Here is a 26,116-nt window from a genome sequence, read left to right as displayed (position 1 = left end):
CTTCCTTCCTTGTCTATACCTTCTGAAGAGCTCATAGCCATCAATCTCAACACTCCAGTCATGGGAGCAGTCCCACCATGTTTCAGTAACAGCAGCTAGATCATAGTTAGCCTGGTGCACAATCGCTTCCAGTTCCTCCTGCTTGTTGCTCGTGCTGCGTGCATTGGTATAGATGCACTTGAGCCGAGTCATTTGCCTCACCCCCAGCTCTAAAATCGTTCCCCTAGGCTCTTCTCTTGTGAGGCCTGTGCTGTCCCCCTTCCCCCGTCATAATTAGTTTAAAGCTCTATCGATGAGCCCCACTAGCTCCTCAGCTAAGATTCGTTGCCCCCTTTGAGATAGGTGGGTTCCATAGTTGGACAGCAAGCCAGGGGCCAAGTAAACTACCCCATGGTCGAAGAACCCAAAGTTTCTGGCTCGGCACCAGCCTCTGAGCCAGTTATTCATTGCTTGCACCTTCCGTGCAAGCTCTGAGTCCCATACTGCCCCTGATAGTACAGAACAAAAGGAGTACTTGTACTCCTGCACCTTGAACTAAGCGCCCTAAACCCTTGAAATCCCTTTTCATTGCCCGTAGGCTTGTCTGAGCAATTTCTTCACTGCCCACCTGAACTATGAGCAATGGAAAGTAATCAGTGGGCCTCACCAGCTTTGGTATTTTCCTGCTTATGTCCCTGACCCGGGCCCCAGGAAGGCAGCACACTTCTCAGCGGCTCAGGTCTGGTCTGCATATGGGGCCCTCTGTTCCTCTGAGAAGGGAGTCACCCACCACGACTACCCTTTTTTCTTTCCTGACAGAGGCAGTCTGGAGGCATGGGGATGGCTGCCTCGCCTCAGACTCCCTCCTTGCCTTAGGCTCCCTCCTCAGCAGATCCTCCATCACCTCATTGCTCACCTCACCTTCCATTTCCAGCATGTGAAACCTGTTGCTAAGGGGGATCTGGGGAAGCGGGGTAGGCAGGCAGGGGGGGTTCCCATGACGTCGAGTAGGGACTCTCGTCCAACCCTCCTCATCAGTCAGGTCTGTCCTACTCTGATGGGGCTGGGGGTCCACCACTTTTGTGAGGGTGTCTTCCTGGCACCCTTTCCTCTGACATGCCAGCCAGTCACCCCAACAGTTTATCTCCCACTCACATTCCCTGATGGTCCTAGGTTTCTGTACCTCTTCCTTGAGCTCAATCACCAGCTGGAGTAACTCATCCACTTGCTCACACCTCATGCAGGTGTAATCCCTGCCATCTTCCCCAGGTAGCAGCAGGCTCAAGCAGTCCCTGAAGCCAGAGACTTGAACAGCCACATTTCTGAGCAGCCCCTCCGTCTGGGTTGCCACAGTCTTCTTGGATTAAACTCACTGCCTGGTGGAAACCATGTTAGCCTCCCTGTTCTCAATAGGCTGAAACAATAGTTCACACCTGCTCTGCTGTGTGGGCATCCATCACACACAGCACACCCGTCACAGGACCATTCCCACCACGTCTCATTCATGCTGATGATGCTGCAGCACACAGGGCCTCCAACTTTGGATGCCAACGTGAAAAACCAATAACAGCCTTGCACATGGGCACCTGGGGGGCTGGTTGTTCCCTTGGGAGCTGCGTCTGTGGCTGTGTTGATTCCATGAGTGCAGAGGTGACCTATGACATAGCTCTCTGCGGGGTGGATGCAAGTACTGGTAGAATTCACCAAGACAAAGCTTCCCAAGTGAACATCCAACCTGAGAATGGAAGTTCCCCTTCTCCCTCCCCAGAATTCCACAACCACAAGCAATACAAACCAATGTAACATCTGAAACAATCCTGTTACTGCAGTCAGGGCACTGCAGTCACAGCTCTGCAGAGACTCATATCTGCAACAGAAGGACTTTCCCCAGAGCAGAAGGAAAGCAGGGGAGTTCAGAGGCACATGAGTATTCTAACTTTTAGTGCAATTAAACATGTCGTGTGACAAACCATTGGGGGAAATTCACCATTAAAATGATTCTTTCAGGAAAAAAATTATGGAAAAACAGCCTCATTGGCTCACCAAAATCAACCTCCACATCCTGCCAACTGCATCCCTAGCACAGCAGCTTTAGCTGAGCACAGCAAATGAGAAGGCCCTGCTGCAGGAGGTCTCGCACACACCTTCCAAGGTGAAACTAAAAACCTTCAAGCTCAAAAGGGATCACTTGCAAGGCAAGCATGCACTGGAGAGCACTCTGGTATCTCTGTGCTGTGGGGATGAGCTGCTGGCACACCGTGTGGGTTTGCACTGCCTTCTGCTCCCACCACCGCCAGACAATTAGGATGGTGCATTTAGGAAGAAGCAGCTCAGCGTTTTGTACTTTTATTGGAGACAACCAAGGCTTGACCTCACACAGCTGCTCTGAACACCTGATTAAAGCATTCAAGAAGAGCAGTAGAACCAATGTGCAGCACGGTTAGGAAGGATAATAGGGTTGTGTGAAAGAAATGCCTTCCGAAGAAGCAAGCAGTGGGCTGGAGGAGGCACCCAAACCAAATCCTGCTTGCAACTTTCCCTCTCCTCATTCCACATGCTGACATTCATTGTAACAACAACAAACAAGACTACACTGAAGAAAGATTCAGAACAACTCAGCTTCTTTATTCATCCTCTACGCCTTCCACTACAGATGATTCTCAGAAAAACCTCCAACAGCCACGTTACTGCTCTCCTGACCCTTCTCTCAGGTTCATCAGTGCACTCACAAATTACTGAGAGCAACACATGCACACAGACACACAGAACATCCCTGCACAGCCACTTCTCCTTAGGAAACGGCATCAAAAAGCTGCTGGCAGGAAGAGCAGAAGAAACCGGGCATGGTGAGAGAACTGCTCTGGGTAGCAAGGAAAGGCCATCTGAAGCTCCTGGGTTAAGTCCCTTCTGCAGAGGGTGCCAGTCATGCACCAGGAACACTTGTAGGGCCAGTGAGGAACTCTGCCCTCTGCACAAAGCCCTTCTCACACGCGAGGCATTTCTATGGCTTCCTGCCATGTGAACTCACTGGACTTTGCCCAAGTGCAGACACTCTGGTAGCTCAGCAGGTTTGAGGTGTGGCCAAAACTCTTCTTGCAGGCTGCACATTTGTAGGGTTCCTCATGTGAATCCACAGGTGTGTGCTGAGCTCCCAGCTCTGGACACACCTCTTCCTGCAGTCAAGGCACTCACTGGGACTCTGCACTGGTTGGTTCTCTGGGATCTACTGAGGGTTGAGCTCCAGATGAAGCTCTTCCCACACAGCCTGCAGACAGGATTTCTTCCTTCCTGGTGACATATCAGCCCAGCTGAGGTTTCCTTTGGGTCCTCACCTGCTGCCCCACAGCACAGGAGTTTCTGCGGGGGAGGTAAGAGGTGACTCTCCTTGCACACAGCCCTGGCAGAAACGTGCCACCTCGCAGAACGTTTTGAGTGGCTGTGACACATCCCACTCTGGATTCTCCTCTGTATGGCCACTCAACACAGCAACTGCAGCTGAAGGACAGCAATATGCATAATTCTCATGAAAAGAAGGAGAAAGAGGATTTAGATTGGCCGCAGAGCTCTTCCTCTACTCAGGGGATTTGTAAGGTTCATCACTACACAAATCCATACTTGGTCACCAGGCTGGGGCTCTGCTTGAAGCTCTTCCCACGTTCTGGGCTCTGTAGGCTCTGTATCTTGTGTGGCTGTGCTGATAGGTAACGAGGCTGAAACTGCTTTTGAAGGTTCTCCGTATCTTGAGATGCTTCTACAGCCTGTGTGCCTTGTGGATGTGCTTGTGGGTGTTGAGATTAGATCTGCATTTAAAGCTCTTCCCACACTCAGAGCACTTGTAGGGTCTCTCTCCTGTGTGGATGCGCTGGTGTTCCTTCAATGCAGAACTGCTCTTGAAACTCTTCCCACACTCAGAGCACTTATAGGGTCTCTCTCCTGTGTGAATGTGTTGGTGGTAGTTGAGTTGGGAACTCCATTTGAAGCTCTTCCCACACTCAGGGCACTTGTAGGGTTTCTCCCCTGTGTGGATGCGCTCGTGGCACTTCAGTTCAGAACTGCTTTTGAAGCTCTTCCCACACTCACGACACTGAAATGGTTTCTCTCCTGTGTGGAAGCGTTGGTGGTAGATGAGATATGAACGGGTTTTTACAGCCCTCCCACACTCACAGCACTTGAAGAGTCTCTCCCCTGTGTGAAAGCGTTTGTGGCTCATCAAATTAGACCTGCTTTTGTAGCTCTTCCCACACTCAGTACACTTGTAGGGTCTCTCCTCTGAGTGGATGTGTTGGTGGCTCATCAAATTAGAATTGCTTTTGAAGCTCTTCCCACACTCAGTACACTTGTAGGGTCTCTCCTCTGAGTGGAAGCGTTTGTGGCACTTCAAATTAGACCTGCTTTTGAAGCTCTTCCCACACTCAGAGCACTTGTAGGGTCTCTCTCCGGTGTGGACGCGTTGGTGGTAGGTGAGTTGGGATCTCCATTTGAAGCTCTTCCCACAATCAGTGCACTTGTATGCACTCATTGCTGAGCGTATGCACTGGTGGTTAACGATGCTGGAATCTTTTTCAAAGCTGTTTCCACACTCTGTGCATGGATTCTGCTTTTCCTTCTGGCACACATCCTTGCTCCTGGGATCTTCACGCTCCTTTTGACCTATGTTCGAGTCCAGTGGGCTCCTTCCTTTCTCTTGCAGACACTTTCCCAGTGGCATCGTGGTGATGTGCTCAGCCTGACCTTGCTCCACGCCTCCTTGGACATCCCTTCTGATTTCTTCCACACAGACACCACCCCACCGCCTTTTGGCCACACCACTTTCCTGCAGATCCTCCAGTAGATCTGTAACCCCAGTTCCTGCTGGATGAAAGAGGAAATCCAGAAAGAGCACACAGTGCCCAAAATAAAACACACACAGACATGGCTCTTCCAGCCCCAACCTCCTCCTTCCCTCCACCACCTCACCTGGGCTGAGGTCTCCTGGCACGGCCTCAGGGCTACGCACATCTGGGATCCAGGGCTCTTCCCCGCCTTCAAGCAGGGAGATCAGCACTGGTCTGGGGGCTGGAAGTGGAGCTTCAAGCAGAGAAACAGGGGAGATGAGAACATTTCCATCATTCTGGCACAGTGCCTGTTCAACAGCTCTACTCTGTGTCCCTCCCCAGGGAGAAAACACACTTTGGGCATGAATGACACTGGGCCCACAGCTTCCTTTGGAACAAAGAACGCTTTCACAACTCTGAAAATTAGGAAGGGATATTCTCTTTAAAATTCACTTGTGAATGGCTTGTTTATTTTCTGACAATATATCGGTGACCAAGGCATGAAAATGTCTACAGCAAGTGAATGGAAAATCCTACACTGTAAAGGAGTAAGCAGGGAGTCATCTGTGAGCTGCAGCTGGTGGCACAATATAAAGCCCCAATGGAAGGGCTGGTTCTCTCCCTCCTGGCTGATGCCTGCTTGCCAGCACTGACTCTGGGGCGTTTGTGAGCCTGCTGTGCATCCTAATCCCTTCTGAAACTCATGCTTCTCAGCATTTCCTTTGCTGCTGCTGTAGTTATCAATATGGAACTGCATGGTGATCATTCAAGGCCCGGCCTGCAGAGGCTCCTTCTGCACAGCCAAAGGTGCCCTAACGAGGAGGAAAGGCAGCAAAGCCCTCACCCAGCGAGGCCACACACTGGTACGTCTCCAGCATCACGTCCCGGTACAGCGCTTGCTGCGCAGGGTCCAGCAGCGCCCACTCCTCCCTGCTGAAATACACGGCCACCTCCGCAAAGCTCACGGGCTCCTGCAAGTAAAGAGGCTCCTTGCTGGGAACAGCCAAGGCCCAGGGAAACAGCTCAAACAGGACACAAACTCCCGTCCCAGTCGCTTCTCTGCCCCCAGCACACACACACGCTGGCTGAGGCCACCTCCCTCTCCCCCTGCATTCACATCCCTCGCCCCTTGGCCTCTCCTGCCTGCTTCCCCCAGCCCCTACCTGAGATGGATGTGCTGTGGCCATCTGCGGCTCTCCTGCAGGTGAGATGACCATTGCTGGAAGGCAGAAGTTGAACCGGAGCCTGCAGGGACAAGAGAAGTGGGAGGGGAGCTGTGAGGGAATGCAGCAGTCCCTGTCCCAGCCCAGCCCTCCACAGCCCATCTGTGGGGTTCTGCCTGGGGGATGGCACAGCAGGTCTTACACAGGAAGACAATCAGCAACAGCACTGGTAACACTCTGGCTAAAGCTGATTACAAATCACAAAGCTCACTCAAACAGGGACTTAAGACAAAGCATGGCAAGGAGCCACTCATCGTACCCTAAAACAAGGAGCAGCCCAAGCACCAATGAAGCTTTCCTGCACTGATCTCTCCGCAAGCAGGGATGTCTCTTGAGGTCACACCTTGCACCTTGATGTCAAGACTCCTGCTCAATAACTGATCTTCCCTAAGAGACTCATGGTTACTTTGGAGTTTATTGAGCTTCTCTAAGGTGATGTGTTAGATTGAAGATATGAAGGTAATTATAGAATAGCACGATTGGCCTAAGTTGAGAACAAACACAAAGAACATCTAGTTCAAACCCCCTCCTGTGTGCCAGGACTCCATCCACAGGACCAGTCTGCCCGGAAGCACATTAAACCAAGCCTTGAATGCATCCAGAGACGGGGCATCCACGACCTCTACGAGCAACCTCTTCACTTGCTTCAGCACCCTCCGAATGCAAAACTTCCTCCTGATATGTAAACTGAATCTCCCCTGTCTCAATTTAAAACCATTCCCCCTCGTCCTGTCAATCTCCACCCTCGTAAACAGCCGTTCCCTTCCACTTTATGCGTTTCCTTCAAGTCCTGGAAGGCCACCACGAGCTCTGCCCAGACTCTTCTCCAAGGCAAAAAATCCCAGTTCCCCCATTGCACCAAGAATGCCGCGGCGGATGCGTTTCCCTCCTCCCCCACCTGGCGGCGCTGCTTCCCATTCAGCTCAGCACGCACACCGCGCTCGCTTCCCGGGGACCTTCTCAGCACCGTGCGCCCTCTGCACGACGCAGCCTGGGCTGCACTTTGCTGACGTGCAGCTCGGGCGCGTTCTCAACGTGTGCTGCAGTCAGCCCACAGCCCGCCAGCTTTTCAGCGTCTATTGCACAGCCCAGTGCCGGACCTGCTGCAGATGCTGGACGTGCTCAGGGCCCGCACCTGTGCGCTAAAGGCATCTGCAGCTGCTGGGACAGCCCGAACAAAAGCCTTGGCAGGGGTTTGCACGATCCCAGGTGAGCCATCAGCCCAGCGCTAAGCGCACAAAGGGTAACCCGTTACCCTGCCGCTAGAGGCAGATGTTGCCTGCTGGGTCCCCGAAGGGAAACTGCGGGCTGCCGGGGAGGGAGAAGGGACTTCAAATTCCCCCCTTGGAGGCTTCACATTCAGACGCTCAAAAGGAGGCATCGGGGAGTTCAAAACTTCCATCAATCCTTGCGTGCAGAGCTACGGAGCGAGGTCATCTCGTGTCTCCCGTGGCCCAGACGGAGAAACGCAGGCCCAGCTGCGCTGTGTTCCAGAGAGCCAACCGGGCAGCAGAGCACGCTGAGCTCCTGTGCTCACTTCCTCTCTGTCCCAGCTCCAACCCCTTCCTTCGCCCCTCGGAGCCCAAGCCGGGCTGCAACACGCCTGGGAACCGCTGCTCCCTCGTTGCAGCCCGTCTGGCCCAGCAAACACGCTGTGCTGGGCGGGAGCTGGAGCCGGGACCGGGCTCCCGCCTGCGCTACAGCAGTGCCGGTTCCGCCCCGCCCGCTGCCGCTCCCCGCTCGCCTCCCGCTGCTGCTGGCAGGGGGCGGGAAATGTGCGCTCCTCTGCACCAGCCGCGAAGGGCTCCTACCTTGGGTGCGGAGCAGGCTGCTCCCGCCTCTGGTGCAGGCAACCGGGCTCCCGGGAGTCGCGGAGAGCAGAGGATGCCGAGTGCCCTCAGCCCGGAGCTGGCCGCAGCACGGCCTTGCTGCTCCTCCTGCCTCCGCGGTGCTGCCCGGATGGCTTCCGGCCAGGCTCTGGCCGCTTCGGCACAGCCTCAGGTGCCGGGCAGCAGTTCCCACAGCGAGCACGCCCCGAGCCGGCTGCCAGGCCTTGGGCTGTTTCACAGCTCGTTCTCCTGGCACAGCTGCACCCGGGGAAGGGAGGGATGGGGGCTGCGTTTTGTTACGCTAATGAAGCGTCGCTGTCTGCTGGGTCTCTTTGCTTCCTTTGCACAGCCTTGTGGTCACACGTCCCCACGTTGCTGTCCTGGCGTTCCTTTAACTCCTCTCACCCGCGAGCAGCTCCCAGCAAGAGGCAATCTCCGGCTGCCTGCTCTCGAGGGCAGCATCTCCCTGCAGCTGGCTCACTTGCTCACTGAGCGCTGCCCATGGCACTGATGTCACGTTTCTACTCGCTGAGCAAGTGAGTTCTATTTCCAACAACTTCCTGTCCTGCTTTCTCAATTCGGTCTTCTGTGTGTGCGAATCAAATGTTGTTTCTGCATTAGAATTGGATAATATTATTTTTATTTTATGATCTCCGCTATCATAGTTCTTTTCGGGAGTCCTTCTATTTAACCTCGGGAAGATCTCTGATAAGGTTCTGTTTATAGGTGTATATATGTATATTTTATCATACACACTGCAAGAATATCCTGCACGAGAGCAAACCTGAGAACAAGTGATGGCCTGCCCGAGGAAGCGCCTGACATCATTCCCCAATGCTCTTTGTTTAACGATGATGACTTTAAAGAAAATCACCGTATAACTAATAAATTAACAAGTAAATAGCAAATGTAAACCTTCTGATAAGATTGTGAACCTGGAGTACCCAGCCAGTGGGGAAACAGGGAAGGGGGGAGGCAAGGGGGAGCAAACAGGGTATAATGGCTGCCATGTTGTGTCCATAGGCGCTCCTGCTTGCGGGACGCCGCCATTGTATTCGCGAATAAAATCTGCTTTTATCAGAGATACCGTCCTGACAAAATTACTTGGATATTTCCAAAAATTTGTTGGCTCATTCGGGAGTATTATTGCCTCTTTAGGAGTTTCCCTACCGCCCTGCACAGGATAGGTGCACCCCGCTGATTTCAGCGGTCCTGTCTGGGTGCTGAGGTGACTCCTTGGGACGGCCGATGAAAAACCGAGACTGTTACATAAAGGACGGGCTCTGTGAAAGCCAAGGGGCAGGCAGGCACGGGTGTTGGCCATTGCGACCCGGTAACTTGGTGCACGGACCAAGGTAAGGGGATTTAACTCTTTCCTTAGGGGTTGGTATAGACTCCTGAGTGTGTGTGGTTGAGACGTGCTGTCAGTGCGAAGCGAGTGCTGAGTCCCGAACTGCGGTTCCGCTGTCCCGCGAGGGGCACGGCCAGGGGCGGACGGAGCGGTTGTGTTGGTGAAAGGAAGAGCCTCGGGAGGGAACTGTTGGTGTGCGGTACCCTGCGCACTTGACGAAGTGCCAGCAGTACACCCCTATTAATCCGAGATAGGAGTATAGTACTCCTGAGGGATTGGGCCCAAAATCCGAGAATCAGAGTGTGGTAACCTGTGAGCTGGGGAGTTCACAGAAGCATTCTGGAGGGATGGGTAATAGGAGTTCTGAGAGCAGGGGAGAAAGGTCCCCGGAATGGTGCCTAGAGATAGCCAGCCCCTTGGGAGAAGTGTTTCAAAACTGGAAAATAATCCCAAAAGTAGGAAAAGAACAGGGAAAAGATGTTTAAATACTGTATACAGTAGAGAGCCTCTACAGGGAAAATCATTATTTTGACCAAAAGAGGAGTCTGACGAGGATCGGGCCTGTCAGACTTTGTAGTTATATGTAAACAGTAAGACTCCTTTTTCTGAAACAGAATTGGCTTAGGTCGCTTAATGAGTGCAAGAAGTAAAGAAATGTTCCTCGCGAGGAGTCGAAGTTCAAAGGGAATAGGAAAGAGAAGCAGAAAGATCAAAGATGGGATCCCTTAGGTAACTTCGTCCCCCCTTTTCAATTTCTAAGGCAGTGCAATTTCTAAAGCGGTGGTGACCTCCCCAGAGGAGGAGAGTGGGTGCTGCTGATCTGTGCAGGGTCCTGGAGAGAGGATGGGCTCTCGATTACTGAGGGAGTTGGAGTAATGCGAATGGGACCTGGAGAGTTTTCCTTTCTCTAACACTAACCTTACTAATACTTCACTTTACCTCTTAGGGCAGTCTTAGGTCAAAGGGAAATAGGGTATGGTAATGCCTGCTGTTTTTACTAGAAGAGAAGTTAGGAGTTTCAAGAAGAATTCCTTAACTGAGGATCCTATAAGTGTAGCAGAACAATTAGACCAATTTCTAGGGCCTAATTTCTACTCATGGATGGAAATGATGTTTATCATTGATATGTTGATTATTGGAGAAGGAGGTTGGCAGCTACGCAAGTGTGGGAAATGAACACAGAGGGAAGGTTGGGCTCTGGAGGGAGGCAGAGAGAGGAAGGATCCTGAGGATAAATTGTATTGATTATTGTCACTGTCCTTGTGATTGTTAAATGTTCGTGTGGTGAAAGTGTTCTGTTATGTGATGTCACGTATGAGGCTGTTATGGAACAAGGGGTGTCTGAAGTGATACGGGAAGAGCCCCTGGGTTGTATTTTGGCTCCCTGGAGAAACATTGTTGGTGAGCCAGGGGGAATATTGAATAAGAAACCAGGAACGTAAATGTAGTAACGGGACCAGTTGTATAATTGAGTGCCCTAATCATGAGGCCAAGTGCTGGGTGTTTGTGGAAGCTGAGGAATTGTGCTGTTTGATTTGTGGATTTTGAAGGCACTGGGAGAAACTGTCTTAATGACATGTGGAAATGCAGTTGTTAATGGTATGTGGAAATGCAGTAGAGGGTACAAATAGTGGAATTGTGGAAAAACAAACAAAAAAACGGCAAAAAGGTTGAGGAAAACAGTGAGTTTGGGATTATTGGAGTTGGGCCGGCACGAGAACACAGCCCCTGCACCCCCCCCCCCCCCCACCGCGGCTTGTAAGAACAACTCGGAGTGGGAGAAAGAGCCAGGGGCCGGAGCCTCCCGCTGTAACTGTGGAGGGCGCGGTGCTTGTGAATGGGGATGGGACGGGACATTGGAAGTGAGAATAGCCGTCATTGCAGAAAGCTGGGGAAACCCGATATCCCAGTGTGAGCATTGGAAGCCTGGGAGGGGAGGGGTGAAACTGAAATACAATGTTAGTAATGTCTGTGATAATGAAAGTCTGGAAAGTGAGAAGGGTTGGGAAAAACACAGGCTGAGGAAGGCAAAGTTGAGCAAGGTGTAACAGGGATGCCCTTACCTAGAAGAAGAGGTAAGGGGGAGCCTGGAAGGGCTCAAGGAGAGTTCCACCCCCACAGGACTGAAAGCAGCTGGGGAAGAAGAGTAAAGAGGTTTATTTTCTGATACCTCTGGGTGCCTCTTACTCTGTGTTACGTCAAGAATTATTACCCGTAGATGGTTTTTGTAATAGTTGTAGGAGCCACTGGCAAGAGAAGTTTACTTTTTTGGGGACCAATTAAGTACAGGCTAGGAGAACAAGTAGGAATACATACATTCTTGTAGGTGCCAGGTTCTCCAAAACCATTACTTGGGCATGAGTTAGGGGAAACATGGGCCGGCTGTAAACGATGACATGAAAAAAGAATGTAGCAAGCAGGATGTGCAGTAAATAAGGATTAACCATTGCATAGGAATGTGAGTAAAGAGAGAACACGATAAGGGTTAACCATTGCATAAGAATGCAGGCAATCAGGATGTGAGGCCAGATAAGAAAAGAACATCTGGAAACTCTATTGTAAACATGAAGAGAACATCACACAAGGAACAGGTTGGATCGGATTACTTCGGTTGAAGACAGTGAGCCTTCATCCCATGACCACCAGAAGAAGACCCCCCCTGCCCACTGCCCACGTGCAAGAGGGAGGGACCACATGCTGATGGGTTCTCAGAAACGTAATGAAATATGTATACGAATTCCGGGAAAAACACTGATTATGTATTAGTTCGGCCCCTATCTGTACCAAACTTTTGTCCTACACTGTGCAAGTTCGGAGGAGCGATCCCCCTTGCACCCAGCTTGGCGCCAAATGCTGAATAAAACATAGCTGCTTTATAACCTAACTCTGGGTGATAGAGTTTGATTCCGTAAATCAATTTGGCGACCCAGATGGGACAATCTGTCCGGCTGCAGGACCGGCTGAGAGGGCTGAGAGGCACGCCTTTGGTGTGCCCCGAGATTTCTGGGAAGGACTCCCCTTCCTCATCCGATCACTGCGGGGACAGGCAAGGACCATTTGTCGGCGGACCAGGTATGTTTAGGAAAAAGGGGAACCCATAAGGCATACGGAGACGTCCTACGCAGGGTAGAAAAGGGTCGGCGTGCTCTCCCCTGGGTAGGTGAGCTCACAAGTTGGGTACAGGGCAATTCCTCGGAAAGGAAACCCTACAAAGGAAGCCCGTAAGGCGTACGCAGGGAAGAAACAACAGTCATTAAGCGTGCTAGTTATTAAGTGATTGATAACACCAGTTTTGTCTAATGTTTTTTGCTTTTCCCAAGTATATTTCCAAAAGGGAGCCTCTTCAAGTCAGTAGAGAGGGGCCCCTAAGAAAGCAATGGATGGGGAAGATAAGCGGGCTGAGAAACGGCTGAGACATGCCAGGTGGGAAAGGAGCTCAGAGCTGAAACAAAGGTCGAAAGGACATGGCGAGGAAGACGTCTGACTTCATCCCTGAACGACCACTGAATGGGGAGGAAGACGTCGAGCCTTCATCCAATGGAAACTACTGCGCATGCCCTGGGGAGGGGGACAGCATGTAAATGAATTCCTGGAAAAGCAATTAATATGCCAATGGGTCTTGGGTAACACTGTTGAATATGTATGGCTTGGCTTATAAATGTAACAGGACCCCACTCTCTGGTGTGCAAGCTAGGAGGAATGATCCCCCTTGCACCTGGCGTGTGGCGCAGCGCTGAACTAAAGACGTATCTGCTCTTTTAACCTTAGGTGGGTTAGAGAGTTTGATTCCGCAAATCATTGTCACCATCAGTTGTAAGTGTTCGGTACCGTGTATTTGAGAACTGTTACCAAAACCCTGAAAAGGAGTCTGGAGCTCTGATTTGTTAAAGTGTAAAGCCGGCATTGTGTGTGATTGCGAGCAAATGTGTTGAGTACTGTGACATGGCACAGCTGCAGTGTGAGTGCGAGTATAACAATGATCATGGTCTGTCTGTCTGTCTTTACGTTTTTGTATGAATTTCTGAATGGGGATGATGGATTCATAGAGAGATGCCTGCTCCATTTGGGGAATGAATGTCAACTCATTTACGTAACACTGCGTTCTGCTTGCAAGGAGATGTGTGAGGGAGGTGGGTCAATCAGTGCTGGTTCTGTGGTGAGGTGTTTATAACCAAACCTTATGGATTGTTAGTGAGAAGTTATATGGTATTAAGGGTGTTTATGGAAACTGAAGAGCTGTATGGTTGGATTTGAGGACTTTGAAGAGAATGACACAAACTGTTTTGATGGTATAAGTGTAATTGTTAATGGTATAGAATTGAGGGGTATGTGCAAGTGTAACTGAAGGTACTAATAGTGGAACAAAGGGAAAAGGGTTAAAGAGAAAGTGAGTTAATGTTTGCTGGCATGAGAGCAACCCCCACACCGTTCCCCCGCGAGCAGAACTTGGTGTGAGAGAGAGAGAGCCGGGGACGGAGACTGCTGTTACTTGTGAAGGGGGAGGTGGAGAGGACAGGGCACTGGAAGTGAGAATATCCTCTGCAGAGATCTAGGAAATCCCAGTGTTAACACTGGAAGCCTCTGGAGGGGAGGAGGTAAAAACTGAAAAATGATGCTAGTAGTTTATGTAGTGATGAGAGTTTGGACAGTGGAAAGTTTGGGAAGGACACAGGCTGAGGAAGGCAAAGATGAGAAGGGTGTAAAGGGATGTTAGGACTGAAGAAAGGTGAGCGATATGAAGGAAACGCAAAAGAAAACAAAAGAAAACTGATTGAGAAACAGAGATAATAAGGAAATTGGGAATAACAGCAGCTGTTACTGTCGCAGCACTAGAGTAGGGCTGTAGGACCCAGGGATCCACTCAGAGAGAGGTGGGGGGAGGGCTGGAAGAGCCCAGGGAGGGCTCCGCCCCACCGGAGTGAAAATAAAGTGTAAATTACTGAGAAAGGGGGAACAGTCTCTGGTTGCAAAGATGAAGGATGGGAATTTGGGAAGTTTACCCTAGCAGATCCACTGGTTAAATTACAGCTAGGGGAGCAGGATAAAGAAATTTATCTTGCGGTGGATACGGGTGCCTCTTGACAGCCGTAGATGATTTTGCAACAATAGAAGGAGCTAATGCCCAATAAGAAAAGGCTTACTTTTGGGGATTCATTAAATATAGACTGAGAAAACAAGTAGGAATGCATAAATTCTTGTACATGCCAGGTTACTCTGGCAAGAAGTTAAATGAAACTGGAGCTAAGGATCAAACAGTATTAACTGATTGAGAATTTTAAGCCTGCCTTTAACACAAACACGGAAAAACAAGATTATAGCCCCAGAAGTTTCAGGAATCATGAATAAGAAACGCTTAGGAGGGTGGGTATCAGGGATACCTGGCAGACCCAAAAATGCAGCCCTAAAGAGGAGTTAAGTTAAAAGCAAGAGTTAGCCCAGTCAGGGTAAAGCAGAGCCCTTTGAGGATATGTGACTGTAGAAAGATAAAAGAAATAATAGATAGTTTTTGGAGTTTGGATTAGTGATTGAATATGGATCCAAATACAGTACTCCAAACCTGAATGAATAAATAAATAGATAGATAGGTAAATAAATAAATAAATGGAAAACAAGTGCTATAGTTTGGAACGAGATTTGAGGACAATAGAATAGTTGAATGCATACACTCAGTGGTGAAAAATCCATACACCTTATTACGCAAGTTAAGGAATCGGTAAGTGGAGTTTACCTTCTGGACTTGAAGAATGCCTTTTCTGCCTGGTTTGGCCAAAGGAAGCCTAAGGTTACTTGCCTTTGAATAGAAAAGCCCTAGGATGGGCAGAAAAGACTCAGTTAATCTGAACAGTGTTACCCAGGGTTGTGAGAACAGCTCAATGATTTTTGAGAGCTGGTCAACTCAGGAACCTGAGACTTGGGTTCCTCCATCCCAGAGTGGAGCCTTACTGCAGTACGTGGACGTCACAGAAACCAAGAGGACTGTGTGCAATGGACGGTGAGTTTGCTGAATTTCTTGTTGAAATGATGATCAAGTTTCTCAACAGAAAGACATATCTGGGATATGAGATTACAGCTGGACTTCAACCCTTAAGGACTGCCAGGAAAGAAGCCATCTGCCAACCCCCTGGGTCACAAACTGCCAAGGAACTCCGTAGGAATGACAGGATGGTGCCGACCGTGGGTGCACAGCTAGGGACTGTTGGTGAAGCCAAAATATTGCAAGAAATGGGAAGGCAAGGTGGGCATTCCCTAAACTGAAATAAGAACTCATGAAGGCCCTCTGCTTTGGGGCTACCAGAAATGCTCACATAATAAAACAAGGAATGGCCCTGGGAGTCCTTGCCCAGAACCTTGGGCAGTGGCACACTTCTCCAAACAGCTGGATGAAGTGAGTAAGGGGTGGCCGGGATGCTTGAGGGCAGTGGCTGCGCCAGTACTCAGGTGTTGCTAGGCCAAAGAATAACAGTTTTTATACCTCATACAGTGTCTGTTGTATTGGAGGTAAAAAGGGAGGCACTGGCTCTCACTCCAAAGGTTTCTGAAATCCCAGGCCATCCTGGTAGAGCAGGATGACGTAGAAATAATTGCAACCCAGTATCTTCCTTAGCGGAACTCCTGGACAACCAGTATTTTGTAACAGCTTTGGAACAACTGAAGCTGCATCTTCCAGCCAGTCGGACCTGAAGAACAAACCCTTAGAAGACACAGAAGACACCTGGTTTACCGACGGTAGCAGTTTTGTGAGAAAAGGAAACTGTAAAGCAAAATATGCAGTAGCTGCAACTGACAAGGTAATTGAAGCAAGACCATTACCTGAGGGGACTTTCCCTCAAAGGGCTGAAATAACTGCTAAGTTATAACTGCTAAGATCATCTGGTCCAACCATCTCCTCATCACCATTGCCACTACTAGCACTAAACCACATCACGCAGCACATCATCCAGATGCCTCTTGAACACTGCCAGGGACAGCGACTCCACCATCTCTCTGGGCAGCCATTCCAGTGCCTGACCACTCTCTGAGAGAAAAAGTTCTTCCTTATGTCTAATCTAAACCTCCTCTGACACAACTTGCGGCCATTACCCCTTGTCCTGCTTGTTGCCTGGGAGAAGAGGCCAAATCGCTCTTCACCACAACCTCCCTTCAGGAAGTTGTAGAGTGCAATGAGGTCTCCCCCGAGCCTCCTCTTCTCCAGACTGAACAATCCCAGCTCCCTGAGCCGCTCCTCATAAGGCCATAAGCTCCAGACCCCTCACCAGTTTTGTTGCCCTTCTCTGGACGTGCTCCAGGACCTCAACATCTTTCCTGTAGCGAGGAGCCCAAAACTGAACACAGTACTCGAGGTGCGGCCTCACCAGTGCTGAGCAGAGGGGGATGATCACCTCCCTGCTCCTGCTGGCCACACTATTTCCAATGCAGGCCAGAATGCCGTTGGCCCTCTTGGCCACCTGGGCACACTGTCAGCTCATGTTCAGCCGAGCATCAACCAACACCCCTAGGTCCTTCTCTTCTTCACACTCATCCAGCCACTCACCCCCAAGCCTGTAACGCTGCATGGGGTTGTTGTGGCCAAAGTGCAGGACCTGACACTTGGCCTTGTTGAACCTCATCCCATTCACCTCAGCCCAGCGGTCCAGCCTGTCTAAATCCCTCTGACGGGCTTCCTACCCTCAGGCAGATCGACACCACCTCCCAGCTTGGTGTCATCTGCAAATTTACTGAGGGTACATTCAGTTCATCCAGGTCATCAATAAAGATATTAAACAAGATGGGCCCCAGTATTGACCCCTGGGGGACACCACTTGAAATGGGTCGCCACCTGGACTTCACTCCATTCACCACGACCCGCTGGGCACGGCCCTGTAGCCAGTTCCTTACCCAAAGAAGTGTCTATCTGTTCAGAACACGGGCAGCCAGTTTCCCCAGAAGAAGCCTGTGAGGGACCGTGTCAAAGGCTTTGCTGAAGTCTAGGAAGACTACATCAGCAGCCCTTCCCTCATCTACCAGCCTGGTCACCCAGTCATAGAAGGAGAGATGAGGTTGGTCAAGCACAACCTGCCTTTCACAAACCTGTGCTGGCTGGGCCTGATCCCCTGGACACTGCGCACATGCCGTGCAGTCTCATCCAAGATGATTTGCTTCATAACTTTCCCTGGTACTGAGGTCTGGCTAACAGTCCTACAGTTCCCCGGATCCTCCTTACAGCCCTTCTTGTAGAATGGAGTCACATCAGCAAGCCTCCAATCCTCTGGGACCTCAGCAGTTAACCAGGAGCATTGATAGATGGCCGAGAGCGGCTCGGCAATCACCTCTCTGACTGTCTCCACCAGAATTGTGGGGGGCATATTCTGAGCAGCGTCCCAGACTTCCAGATCGGGGCATAAAAAGCCAGAAGATAATTGATCTGGCTATTAAAGGCAGATGTAAAGAAGGCATTGAGAACCTCAGCCCTCTCCTTGTCCTCAGTGGCCACATTCTCTGCTGCATCAAGTATAGGATGAGAATTATCTTTGGTTCTTCTTTTGCCGTTGATACATTTATAAAAGGATTTTTTATTGTCTTTTACTGCAGAGGCCAACCTGCACTCAAGTTGGGCTTTCGCCTTCCTAACTTCCTTCCTGCATACCTTAGCTACTTCTTTGTAATCTCCCCAAGTAGCCTGTCCCTTCTTCCAGAGGATGTAGACTCTCTTTTTCTCCCTGAGTCTCAACAGTAATTCCCGGCTCATCCACACTGGTCGTCTTCCCCTACGGCTCGCCTTACGGCACTCAGGGACAGCCTGTTCTTGCGCCTTTAAGATTTCCATCTTGAGGAGCGTCCAGGCTTCCTGGGGCTCTTTAAGTGCACAAGCATGATGCCAACCTACCAAGGAGCGTGGTTGTTACACATTGTAAAGGACATCAGAAAGGTAGCACTGCACAAGAAACTGGAAATAAGATGGTGGGTCAGGTGGCAGAACAGGTAGTTGAAGAGGGCTTTGAATTCCAGAGGGTCAACTTAAAATCTTTAAACCTGAGTCAGAACCTGTAGAATATTCTAGAGAGGATTGGAATCTAATTAATGATTTAGAAGGGAGGGCAACAATGGCAAATTGATTTCTCGGAACTCCCAAGAAAAGTGGAGTATCCTTGTATGTTGGTACTGACTGATACTTTTCCTACAGAATCACAGAATCACAGAGTGGCCAGGGTTGGAAGGGACCTCAAGGATCATGAATCTCCAACCCCCCTGCCACATGCAGGGTCACCAACCTCTACGTTTAATGCTAAGCCAGGCTGCCCAGAGCCCCATCCAACCTGGCCTTGAACACCTCCAAGGACGGGGCATCCACAACCTCTCTGGGCAGCCTGTTCCAGTACCTCACCACTCTGGGTAAGGAATTTCCCCCAGATGTCTGGCCTAAATCTCCCTTCCCTCAACTTAAAACCATTTCCCCTCATCCTACACATATCAACCCTTTCAAAGAGTTGATTCCCCTCCCCTCTGTAGGCTCCCTTTAGGTACTGAAAGGCTGCCATGAGGTCAGCCCGCAGCCTTCTTTTCTCCAGGCTGAACAAGCCCAGCTCCCTCAGCCTGTCCTCATAGGGGAGGTGCTCCAGTCCCCTGATCATCCTAGCGGCCCTCCTCTGGACCCTCTCCAACAGCTCCCTGTCTTTTCTGTACTGCGGGCTCCACACTTGGACACAGTATTCTAGATGGGGCCTCACAAGAGCAGAGTAGAGGGGGACAATCACCTACCTGTCCCTGCTGGCCACCCCTCTTTTGATGGACACCAGGATACCATTTGCCCTCCGAGCCGCAAGAGCACACTGTTGGCTCATATTAAGTTTTTCATCTATCAGGACCCCCAGGTCCTTCTCCACAGGGCTGCTCCCAAGGACCGCTCCTTCCAGCCTGTACGGATGCCTGGGATTCCTCCGGCCCAAGTGCAAAACTTTGCACTTTGCCATGTTGAACCTCATCAGGTTCACCCGGGCCCACCTTTCTAGCCTCTCGAGGTCCCTCTGCATGGCATCCCTTCCTTCAACCGTGTTGACCGCACTGCTCAGCTTGGTGTCATCAACGAACTTGCTGAGGATGCACTCGATTCCTACATCGATGTCATTGATAAAGATGTTGAAGAGCACCGGTCTCAAGACAGACCCCTGGGGGATGCCGCTCGTTACCGGCCTCCACCTGGACATAGAGCCATTGATGACCACCCTCTGTCTGCGGCCTTTCAACCAGTTTCTTATCCATCGAGTGGTCCACCCATCAAATCCACATCCCTCCAATTTGGAGATGAGGATGTGGTGGGGGACCATGTCAAAGGCCTTGCTCAAGTCCAGGTAAATGGCATCGGTCGCCTTTCCCTTATCCACCGATGCCGTCACTCCATCATACAAGGCCACCAGATTGGTCAAGTATGACCTTCCTCTGATGAAGCCGTGCTGACTGTCACGGATGACACGCCCATCCCTCATGTGGTCAAGCATGTCATCCAGCATGATCTGTTCCATGATCTTCCCAGGCACAGAGGTGAGACTCACCGGCCTGTAGTTCCCGGGGTCCTCCTTGCTCCCTTTCTTGTAAATGGGAGTGACGTGACCCTTCCTCCAGTCATCCGGGACCTCACCTGACAGCCACGACTTTTCAAAAATGATGGAGAGCGGCTTGGCAACCACCTCAGCCAGCTCCTTCAGAACCCTGGGATGCACGCTATCTGGTCCCATAGACTTATACACATTCAGTCTCATGAGGCGGTCTCGGACCTGCTCTGTCCTCACAGTGGGGGGGGAGATCTGTCACCCCGGTCCCCACCTAGCGGTTTAGGGATGCAGGGCTTGGGAACGTGAGAAGTTCTGGAATCTTGTCCACCAGTGAAGACTGAGGCAAAGAACTCATGCCGTACCTCAGCCTTCTCATTGTCTGTTGAAGCGAGTTCTCCTTTTACATTTACCAAAGGAGGCACACTCGCTTTGGCACATCTCTTGTGGCCAATGTACCTGTAAAACTTCTTCCTATTGTTTTTCATGTCCCTCGCCAAGTTCAGTTCCACCTGCGCCTTGGCTTTCCTGATCGCACTTCTGCAAGCCCGGACGGCATCCCTGTATTCTTCCCAGGTGACACGCCCTTGGTTCCAGAGCCTGTATACACCTTTCTTCGCCCTCAGCACGCCCAGCAGGTCCTTACTGAGCCACACCGGTTTCCTACCTCCTCTGCCCGCTTTCTTCTTCAGAGGGATGGAGAGTTCTTGTGCTCTCAGGAAGGCATCCTTGAAGAATAGCCAGCTCTCCTCAATGTCTTTGTTTTTTAAGACAGCATCCCAGGAGATCTCAGCCAGCAGTCCATTGAGCAGCTTGAAGTTCGCTCTTGCAAAGTTCAGGGTCCTGACACCACTTTTTGCCAGGCCCACATCCCTCGAGACCACGAACTCGACCAGGGCGTGGTCGCTACAACCCAAGCTGCCTCTAGCCTTAACACCATTCATAATTTCCTCCACATTGGTGAGCAGCAGGTCCAGCAACGCTTCACCTCTGATCGGTCTGTCCAATACCTGGACCAGAAAGTTATCGTCAACACATTCCAGAAGCCTCCTAGACCTCCTGCAACTTGCCGTGTGGCCTTTCCAAGAGATATCTGGATCGTTGAAGTCCCCCATCAGCACAAGAGCCTGCGAACACGAAGCCTCCTGCATCTGAAGCAAGAAAGCCTCATCAACAGTCTCCCCTTGATCAGGCGGCCTGTAGTACACTCCTATCATCAGTTGTCCTTTGTTAGACCCATCTCTAATTCTAACCCACAGGCTCTCAACCTGTTCCTGACCGTTTCTCTGAGGGAGCTCCTCACAGTCTATCTACTCTTTGACATAGAGGGCAACTCCCTCACCCTTCCTACCTAGCCTATCTCTTCTAAAGAGCCGATAGCCCTCAACGGTGGTGTTCCAGTTATGGGATTCATCCCACCACGTTTCCATGCTGGCAACAAGGTCATAGCTTTCCAAGCGCATCACAGTTTCCAACTCATCCTGCTTGTTTCCTAGGCTGCGTGCATTGGTATAAAGGCACTTCAGCTGGGCTTTCCGTCTTACCACCTTTATAGAGGATCTAGGCTTCCCTACAACAGGTAGCATCCCCAGCACCCCCCTGCCCCAGTCCATCACTTTGTACCTCACCGTCATCACCTATCAAGTTTGGTACGAGCCCTCAAATGACCCGCTCAACCCCAGCAGCTCTGGTTTTGTCCCCTTTCCCCTTCATACCTAGTTTAAAGACCTGTCAATGAGTCCTGCTAGTTCCTCAGCTAAGATCCTTCTCCCTCTCAGAGACAGGCTACATCCGTCTGCTGCCATCATACCAGGCGCCAAGTAAGTTGCACCATGGTCAAAAAAAACAAAATTCCTGCATTTGCACCAACTTTTAAACCATTTATTTATGAGGTGGGTTTTTTGGTACCACTCAGCATCTTGCCCTGCCACTGAAGGTATGGAGGAAAACATCATCTGCACACCCGCTCCCTCGACTACCCGCCCCAGTCCCCTGAAGTCTTTCTTGATAGCCCTGAGACTTTTCCCAGCAACTTCATCACTGCCAGCCTGGACTATCAATAGTGGGTAATCATCGGAAGGGCGAATCAGACCAGGAAGTCTCCTAGAAATGTCCCTGACCCGTGCCCCAGGAAGGCAGCACACCTCCCTACGGGCAGGGTCAGGGCGACATATAGGGCCTTCGGTTCCTTCTCAGCAGGGAGTCTCCCACAACCACCACCTTTCTGTCCTTCCGGGTGGAAGCAGTCTTGAGGAGCAGGGTCGACCACTGTACCCGAGGCAACCTCACAGGTTGACCTCCCTCCACATCCCCACACTCCCCTCCCTCAGGTTCCAGGGCCTCAAACCTACTACACAGAGGCACCTGTGGGGCCAAGGATGGTTGGGATGGGGGACGCCTGCTTTGTCGAGCCGGTACCTGTTTCCACTCTTACTCCTTTCTCAAAGTGCTCAAAGGTGGAAGGAGAGGACAGGAGGCTTGCTGCAACACCATCAGCCTGCCGTTTCCTCTCTCTTGCCTGTTTATGAGGCTGCGGGGGATGAGATGCTCCACACAGTGCCTCAGCTACAGCTCCCAGATCTTGGAGCCGATAGGGACTGGCACCACCAGTCAATCTCCTTCTCACACTCCTTTATGGTCCTTAGCCTCTCTACCTCCTCTGTTAGGTTGACCACCAGGCTGAGTAAGTCCTGTAGTTAGTCACATCCTATAAAACTATCGTCTGGCACTTTGAAGGCCAGGCACTGGCACTCGTGATAGCCAGTGACCTGCGTACTAGCATCTCATGTTGGGGCCTCAGTCTGAGTCTCCACACTCGTCTTTGCAGCAGCTACCCTTTCAAACACGCACAGGACTGCCATCTGGGTCTCCATAATTTTTGTGGCATTAGCCTTCCTCCGGGGTGCAGCCATCGCAGAGCAGCAAGCGTAAACGCTACTAAATAGCGTTAATGAGGTGCGCCTTATCAGCCCCGCCCTGCTGCCGGCAGTACTGGCTCTGCCCTCGCCCCGTTGCCGGGTCGTTAACAGGAGCCCCCGCACTTATCACTCACCCGAGGGCGATAACAGCCGTCCTTGAGGGGGTGTCCCGTGTAGGAGTGGCTTACTGCTTCTCCCCCATAAATCAGCCCCGGTGTTTCCCTCACCTTCTTTGTTGGGCAGCGACCAATAGTACAGAAGCCAGAGGCATTCCCTTGTAGAACTAATAAGGCACATGGAGTAATTTAAGTATTGTTGGGTTATTCCAAGATGCTGAGGAACTACTTGGTCTGTCAAGGAAAGTGCATCGTCAAAAGTGAAACTCATAAAGAAAAGATGAATTGGTTACTAATTTGCTTTATTTCAGGGTGATATCTCTGGCAAGTTGATGTTGTGTGCTGTTACATTTTGTATTTTGGTTATAACAGTACTATGTTTTGTGTTACATTTATTTGTTATTGTTTAATGTGTGATTGTCACTCTTCTCCCTTCTATTGGGATCAACCTTACATCTCTATACTTAACAATGGCCTCTATTAAGAAAGTAATAACACTCTCATTAGTGGGCATGAATATCATTAGTGGAAGTAATACAATGAGTAGGTGTCATTTGGGTAAAGGTTTCTGGTGGCTGGGCAGAGATGGGAGAGCTCAAACTCCCACCAGGCATAGTGAGAACTGTTTGGAGCCAGTATCAAAATCCAAGAAGGGTTAAAAGGGCAAATAACCCACTGGTAAGGTATAATACAGGATTATACAGGATATATATATATTTTATATATATATATATATATATATATATATATAATACAGGATAATACAGGATAATACAGAGAGCCCTTATCCCGGTCTTAGGAGTAGCTCAGCTGGTTTGGGTTAAACAGTAACCCACAAATGCAGACAGGGATGACCTGAAAGCTACTAAAACAAAGGAGGTAATGCATAACATGGACAATTAGCTTACTAAACTTTCTCCACAGAAAGCCTAAGTAGCACAGCCACAAGTAACCCATTTGTGTTATGGAATCACTTCAGGATTCCCGAGCCCTAGGAAACAGCTGGGGGACTCTGGAAGGAGCTCTAGACTGTCCTAGGGATAACGAGGTGGTGCCGCCTACAACCAAGGAACACTGGTAAAGCCCCTCTATGCCCTTCTGAAATCCTGCCCAAATTTCCTCATAGAGGTTGCGGAAGAGAAATAAGAGGAAGGTTTAACTGTGGCAATTAGACACAGACTCAGTTGTTAGTGCAGAACAAAAAACTTTTATTGTGAGCGATGAACTTGAACAATGTGCACGTGGTTAAGTGCCTTATTAAATGTAACTCTTCTGCCATGCTTGGCAGTTCTTCCCTCCTGCCCTGCAGTAGATGGCGCTGGATCTGGACTTGTCCCTCTGGTGCCATCCCACGGCACCCAGTCTGCATTGGAGTGAGCGTTGGACCGAGGCACCGGCTCAGTCAGCCTTATCTCAAGTCCATGGGACCTCAGCGGCGTCTCCCAATAGTAGGCGATGAGGTCGTACAGGCTGGCAAATACCCGGTGTCAGTCAGGAAGAACTTCTGTCTGGTAGCGTCCTGTCGCCAGTGTATGCGGCAATGCCGCCCCTTCCCACGGTGCCAGAAGGACAGAACGTAGTCCCCAGCGTAAGTCTCGTTTTCCCTGACCAGGAAGGAGCCATCAGGGGCCTCCATCTCAGCACAGTACTCTGTCATCAGCCGCTCAGCGATGTGCCGCCTGCCGCGCCCTGCCCCCAGCTGCCGTGGAACCATTCCTGTGCGAGATGCAGCTCCACGTTGGCGCTCACCTCCTTCTGTGCAGGTCGTCTCCTCTGTCTGCCCTCGGTCAGGGGAACGTAAAGCGGGTTCCATGTACAGTTGAGGGGTTCTTCTGTCACTTGGCAATCCGCCGCTTGCTCCTCTGTCACACACGCACCCACGGTTCCTCGCCATCGCCTCCACAAAGCCACCTCAGTTTTGGCAGGGCTTGCCAATGGTCTTTATAGCATTTGCTGACACCCATGCCAGGTGTACAAGCCAGACGTCTTGTGATCATGTCAAGAGGGTCTGTCTGGCATGAATAGCTACAATCTTTAACTTGTTTATACCTCCGAGGGCCTTTTGCCAGTCCAAGCAAGAACATCTTTATTTTCTCCCAATACTATACAGGTTAAAGGAATTGAGGTAAGGGATTAAACGAAGGGGCACGGTTGTGAGGATCTTAGTAGGATGTGCTGCTTTAATCTTCTGGACCACTCAAAATCGATAAATAGGAAGCTCATGACAAAATAGAGACTAACCCAGTTATGGAGGGACCAAAGGGGATACAGGAAACACTTACTAGTCAGCTACCTAACTTCGCTTGGCTCAAGAAGCTTTTTGTCTCACATTGGTGTGCATTGCAACAAGGTGTGAACTATGGCTCTGTAAAACATCTGGACCAGAGAATAGTTATGAAGAATGGAAAAAGCATAAACTAAGGCAGAAAGTGGAAAGTGGAAGATGTTTTAAGTCTTCCCTTTTCCAAAATGGGGCAATTTAGGAAAAGAACTTGCTGCTAGCAATGAAAAGGGGGGAATTGAGATGGTAAGCTGAAGAATACAAGATGTAAGAATACTGGATGTAAGGGATCCATAACATCGCCTGGTTATGCTAACTCAAAAGAGGTCGCAAATAGCATCGCTTAGTTTCACCTTTTGCTAACTCAAGGGAGATTTATTGCTTAGTCTAACCGCTCTGTCAGCCCAGGCATATTCTACAAAGGGAGCCCTCTGCAGACAGTGGAAGAGGGGCCCCTACGAGAGCAAGGAAAAAAGGGAAGATAAGCAGAATAGGAAATTGCTGAGGCATGCAGGACAAGAGAAGAGCCCAGGACTGGGACAAAGGTTGGAAGGACGTGGCGAGGGAGACAACTGACTTCATCCCAAACGACCACAGAATGGGGAGAAGACATCGAGCCTTCATCCAATGGAAGCTACTGCGCGTGCCCTGGGGAGGGGGGACAGTATGTGAATGAATTCCCGGAAAAGTCATGAATATGTCAATGAGTTTTGGGTAATACTACTGAATATGTATGGCTTGGCTAATAAACGTATCGAGACCCCACTCTCTGGTATGCGAGCTAGGAGGAGCAATCCCGCTTGCACCCAGCGTGTGGCGCAACGCTGAAAGAAACGTATCTGCCCTTTTAACCTTACTTAATGGGTTAGAGTTTGATTCCGCAAATCGCTCCTTCTTTGGCCATCAGGAGATCAAGAACCATTCCATTCTGCAATACTACTTGATGAAGAGAGGACACCTCTGTCTGCAGTCCAAGTATAGCATCCATAGTTGAGTTCTTGATATTCTCTAGTGTAGCTGCTATACTGACAATTGCCTTTTCTGATTCCCTTACTCCTAGGCTAGGAATAAACCATCCCATA

Source organism: Tetrao urogallus (genome assembly GCF_951394365.1).
Source record: "Tetrao urogallus genome assembly, chromosome: 30".
Taxonomy (NCBI): domain Eukaryota; kingdom Metazoa; phylum Chordata; class Aves; order Galliformes; family Phasianidae; genus Tetrao; species Tetrao urogallus.
Note: the sequence above shows the minus strand (reverse complement) of the source record.